We start from the raw sequence: 6038 nt of genomic DNA, 5'->3' as shown, positions 1-6038 counted from the left end.
AAAAAACAAAAAAAAAACGATGACCCGGGACTTGAACTCTGGTCGTCAAAATTCAAAAAATGTTAAAAGTCAAAGCTTAGACCACTAGGCTATAGGGGACAAGTAAAAATCAACAGTTTGTTGAGTATTTGAACCTCACTGCTAAGAAACATGTGGGGGGGGGGAACGGAATCCGACGGCAAAAAACCAGCTGTCGGAATCCGTTCCCCCACCCTCATTATGAGAGGTTTTGATGAAGTGGCTTAAAAAAAGGCTGTTTCAATTTTTGTGTGGATGGAGCTTAACTGCCATCAGTTTAAAGAATATTGTTTTCCTTTTAAACATGATAGGACAGTATGAAAAAAAAAACAAAAAAAAAAACGATGACCCGGGACTTGAACTCTGGTCGTCAAAATTCAAAAAATGTTAAATGTCAGAGCTTAGACCACTAGGCTACAGGGGACAAATGGAAAACAACAGTTTGTTGATTATTTGAACCTCAATGCTAAGAAACATGAGAGGGGGGGGGGAACGGAATCCGACGGCAAAAAAACAGCTGTCGGAATCCGTTCCCCCACCCTCATTATGAGAGGTTTTGATGAAGTGGCTTAAAAAAAGGCTGATTCAATTTTTGTGTGGATGGAGCTTAACTGCCATCAGTTTAAAGAATATTTTTTGCCTTTTAATCATGATAGGACAGTATGAAAAAAAAAAAAAAAAAAAAAAAAACGATGACCCGGGACTTGAACTCTGGTCGTCAAAATTCAAAAAATGTTAAAAGTCAAAGCTTAGACCACTAGGCTATAGGGGACAAGTAAAAATCAACAGTTTGTTGAGTATTTGAACCTCACTGCTAAGAAACATGAGAGGGGGGGGGGAACGGAATCCGACGGCAAAAAACCAGCTGTCGGATTCCGTTCCCCCACCCTCATTATGAGATGTTTTGATGAAGTGGCTTAAAAAAAGGCTGATTCAATTTTTGTGTGGATGGAGCTTAACTGCCATCAGTTTAAAGAATATTTTTTTGCCTTTTAATCATGATAGGACAGTATGAAAAAAAAACAAAAAAAAAACGATGACCCGGGACTTGAACTCTGGTCGTCAAAATTCAAAAAATGTTAAAAGTCAAAGCTTAGACCACTAGGCTATAGGGGACAAGTAAAAATCAACAGTTTGTTGAGTATTTGAACCTCACTGCTAAGAAACATGTGGGGGGGGGGGGAACGGAATCCGACGGCAAAAAAACAGCTGTCGGAATCCGTTCCCCCACCCTCATTATGAGAGGTTTTGATGAAGTGGCTTAAAAAAAGGCTGATTCAATTTTTGTGTGGATGGAGCTTAACTGCCATCAGTTTAAAGAATATTGTTTTCCTTTTAAACATGATAGGACAGTATGAAAAAAAAAAACAAAAAAAAAAACGATGACCCGGGACTTGAACTCTGGTCGTCAAAATTCAAAAAATGTTAAATGTCAGAGCTTAGACCACTAGGCTACAGGGGACAAATGGAAAACAACAGTTTGTTGATTATTTGAACCTCAATGCTAAGAAACATGAGAGGGGGGGGGGAACGGAATCCGACGGCAAAAAAACAGCTGTCGGAATCCGTTCCCCCACCCTCATTATGAGAGGTTTTGATGAAGTGGCTTAAAAAAAGGCTGATTCAATTTTTGTGTGGATGGAGCTTAACTGCCATCAGTTTAAAGAATATTTTTTGCCTTTTAATCATGATAGGACAGTATGAAAAAAAAAAAAAAAAAAAAAAAAACGATGACCCGGGACTTGAACTCTGGTCGTCAAAATTCAAAAAATGTTAAAAGTCAAAGCTTAGACCACTAGGCTATAGGGGACAAGTACAAAACAACAGTTTGTTGAGTATTTGAACCTCACTGCTCAGAAACATGAGAGGGGGGGGAACGGAATCCGACGGCAAAAAACCAGCTGTCGGAATCCGTTCCCCCACCCTCATTATGAGAGGTTTTGATGAAGTGGCTTAAAAAAAGGCTGATTCAATTTTTGTGTGGATGGAGCTTAACTGCCATCAGTTTAAAGAATATTTTTTGCCTTTTAATCATGATAGGACAGTATGAAAAAAAAAAAAAAAAAAAAAAAAACGATGACCCGGGACTTGAACTCTGGTCGTCAAAATTCAAAAAAATTTAAAAGTCAAAGCTTAGACCACTAGGCTATAGGGGACAAGTACAAAACAACAGTTTGTTGAGTATTTGAACCTCACTGCTAAGAAACATGAGAGGGGGGGGGGGGGAACGGAATCCGACGGCAAAAAAACAGCTGTCGGAATCCGTTCCCCCACCCTCATTATGAGAGGTTTTGATGAAGTGGCTTAAAAAAAGGCTGATTCAATTTTTGTGTGGATGGAGCTTAACTGCCATCAGTTTAAAGAATATTTTTTGCCTTTTAATCATGATAGGACAGTATGGAAGAAAAAAAAACTAAAAAAAAAAAAAAAACGATGACCCGGGACTTGAACTCTGGTCGTCAAAATTAAAAAAATGTTAAATGTCAGAGCTTAGACCACTAGGCTACAGGGGACAAATGGAAAACAAAAGTTTGTTGAGTATTTGAACCTCAATGCTAAGAAACATGAGAGGGGGGGGGAACGGAATCCGACGGCAAAAAACCAGCTGTCGGAATCCGTTCCCCCACCCTCATAATTAGAGGTTTTGATGAAGTGGCTTAAAAAAAGGCTGATTCAATTTTTGTGTGGATGGAGCTTAACTGCCATCAGTTTAAAGAATATTTTTTGCCTTTTAATCATGATAGGACAGTATGAAAAAAACAACAACAAAAAAACGATGACCCGGGACTTGAACTCTGGTCGTCAAAATTCAAAAAATGTTAAAAGTCAAAGCTTAGACCACTAGGCTATACGGGACAAGTACAAAATAAAAGTTTGTTGAGTATTTGAACCTCACTGCTAAGAAACATGAGAGGGGGGGGAACGGAATCCGACGGCAAAAAAACAGCTGTCGGAATCCGTTCCCCCACCCTCATTATGAGAGGTTTTGATGAAGTGGCTTAAAAAAAGGCTGATTCAATTTTTGTGTGGATGGAGCTTAACTGCCATCAGTTTAAAGAATATGTTTTGCCTTTTAATCATGATAGGACAGTATGGAAGAAAAAAAAACTAAAAAAAAAAAAAAAACGATGACCCGGGACTTGAACTCTGGTCGTCAAAATTCAAAAAATGTTAAATGTCAGAGCTTAGACCACTAGGCTATAGGGCACATGTACAAAACAACAGTTTGTTGAGTATTTGAACCTCACTGCTAAGAAACATGAGAGGGGGGGGAACGGAATCCGACGGCAAAAAAACAGCTGTCGGAATCCGTTCCCCCACCCTCATTATGAGAGGTTTTGATGAAGTGGCTTAAAAAAAGGCTGATTCAATTTTTGTGTGGATGGAGCTTAACTGCCATCAGTTTAAAGAATATTTTTTGCCTTTTAATCATGATAGGACAGTATGGAAGAAAAAAAAAACAAAAAAAAAAAAAAAACGATGACCCGGGACTTGAACTCTGGTCGTCAAAATTCAAAAAATGTTAAAAGTCAAAGCTTAGACCACTAGGCTATAGGGGACAAGTAAAAATCAACAGTTTGTTGAGTATTTGAACCTCACTGCTAAGAAACATGTGGGGGGGGGGGGAACGGAATCCGACGGCAAAAAACCAGCTGTCGGAATCCGTTCCCCCACCCTCATTATGAGAGGTTTTGATGAAGTGGCTTAAAAAAAGGCTGTTTCAATTTTTGTGTGGATGGAGCTTAACTGCCATCAGTTTAAAGAATATTGTTTTCCTTTTAAACATGATAGGACAGTATGAAAAAAACAAAAACAAAAAAAAACGATGACCCGGGACTTGAACTCTGGTCGTCAAAATTCAAAAAAATTTAAAAGTCAAAGCTCAGACCACTAGGCTATAGGGGACAAGTACAAAACAACAGTTTGTTGAGTATTTGAACCTCACTGCTCAGAAACATGAGAGGGGGGGGAACGGAATCCGACGGCAAAAAACCAGCTGTCGGAATCCGTTCCCCCACCCTCATTATGAGAGGTTTTGATGAAGTGGCTTAAAAAAAGGCTGATTAAATTTTTGTGTGGATGGAGCTTAACTGCCATCAGTTTAAAGAATATTTTTTGCCTTTTAATCATGATAGGACAGTATGAAAAAAACAACAAAAAAAAAAAACGATGACCCGGGACTTGAACTCTGGTCGTCAAAATTCAAAAAATGTTAAAAGTCAAAGCTTAGACCACTAGGCTATAGGGGACAAGTACAAAACAACAGTTTGTTGAGTATTTGAACCTCACTGCTCAGAAACATGAGAGGGGGGGGAACGGAATCCGACGGCAAAAAACCAGCTGTCGGAATCCGTTCCCCCACCCTCATTATGAGAGGTTTTGATGAAGTGGCTTAAAAAAAGGCTGATTAAATTTTTGTGTGGATGGAGCTTAACTGCCATCAGTTTAAAGAATATTTTTTGCCTTTTAATCATGATAGGACAGTATGAAAAAAAAAAAAAAAAAAAAAAAAAACGATGACCCGGGACTTGAACTCTGGTCGTCAAAATTCAAAAAAATTTAAAAGTCAAAGCTTAGACCACTAGGCTATAGGGGACAAGTAAAAATCAACAGTTTGTTGAGTATTTGAACCTCACTGCTAAGAAACATAAGAGAGGGGGGGGGGGGGGGGGGAACGGAATCCGACGGCAAAAAACCAGCTGTCGGATTCCGTTCCCCCACCCTCATTATGAGAGGTTTTGATGAAGTGGCTTAAAAAAAGGCTGATTCAATTATTGTGTGGATGGAGCTTAACTGCCATCAGTTTAAAGAATATTTTTTGCCTTTTAATCATGATAGGACAGTATGAAAAAAAAAAAAAAAAAAAAAAACGATGACCCGGGACTTGAACTCTGGTCGTCAAAATTCAAAAAATGTTAAAAGTCAAAGCTTAGACCACTAGGCTATAGGGGACAAGTAAAAATCAACAGTTTGTTGAGTATTTGAACCTCACTGCTAAGAAACATGTGGGGGGGGGGAACGGAATCCGACGGCAAAAAACCAGCTGTCGGAATCCGTTCCCCCACCCTCATTATGAGAGGTTTTGATGAAGTGGCTTAAAAAAAGGCTGTTTCAATTTTTGTGTGGATGGAGCTTAACTGCCATCAGTTTAAATAATATTGTTTTCCTTTTAAACATGATAGGACAGTATGAAAAAAAAAAAAAAAAAAAAACGATGACCCGGGACTTGAACTCTGGTCGTCAAAATTCAAAAAATGTTAAAAGTCAAAGCTTAGACCACTAGGCTATAGGGGACAAGTACAAAACAACAGTTTGTTGAGTATTTGAACCTCACTGCTAAGAAACATGAGAGGGGGGGGGGAACGGAATCCGACAGCAAAAACCAGCTGTCGGAATCCGTTCCCCCACCCTCATTATGAGAGGTTTTGATGAAGTGGCTTAAAAAAAGGCTGATTCAATTTTTGTGTGGATGGAGCTTAACTGCCATCAGTTTAAAGAATATTTTTTGCCTTTTAATCATGATAGGACAGTATGAAAAAAAAAAAAAAAAAAACGATGACCCGGGACTTGAACTCTGGTCGTCAAAATTCAAAAAATGTTAAAAGTCAAAGCTTAGACCACTAGGCTATAGGGGACAAGTACAAGACAAAAGTTTGTTGAGTATTTGAACCTCACTGCTAAGAAACATGAGAGGGGGGGGAACGGAATCCGACGGCAAAAAACCAGCTGTCGGAATCCGTTCCCCCTCCCTCATTATGAGAGGTTTTGATGAAGTGGCTTAAAAAAAGGCTGATTCAATTTTTGTGTGGATGGAGCTTAACTGCCATCAGTTTAAAGAATATTTTTTGCCTTTTAATCATGATAGGACAGTATGAAAAAAAAAAAAAAAAAAAAAAAACGATGACCCGGGACTTGAACTCTGGTCGTCAAAATTCAAAAAATGTTAAAAGTCAAAGCTTAGACCACTAGGCTATAGGGGACAAGTACAAAACAACAGTTTGTTGAGTATTTGAACCTCA

Source organism: Phoxinus phoxinus (assembly GCF_949152265.1).
Source record: "Phoxinus phoxinus genome assembly, chromosome: 1".
NCBI lineage: Eukaryota > Metazoa > Chordata > Actinopteri > Cypriniformes > Leuciscidae > Phoxinus > Phoxinus phoxinus.
The sequence above is the reverse complement of the archived record's forward strand: the minus strand, read 5'-3'. Positions refer to the sequence as shown.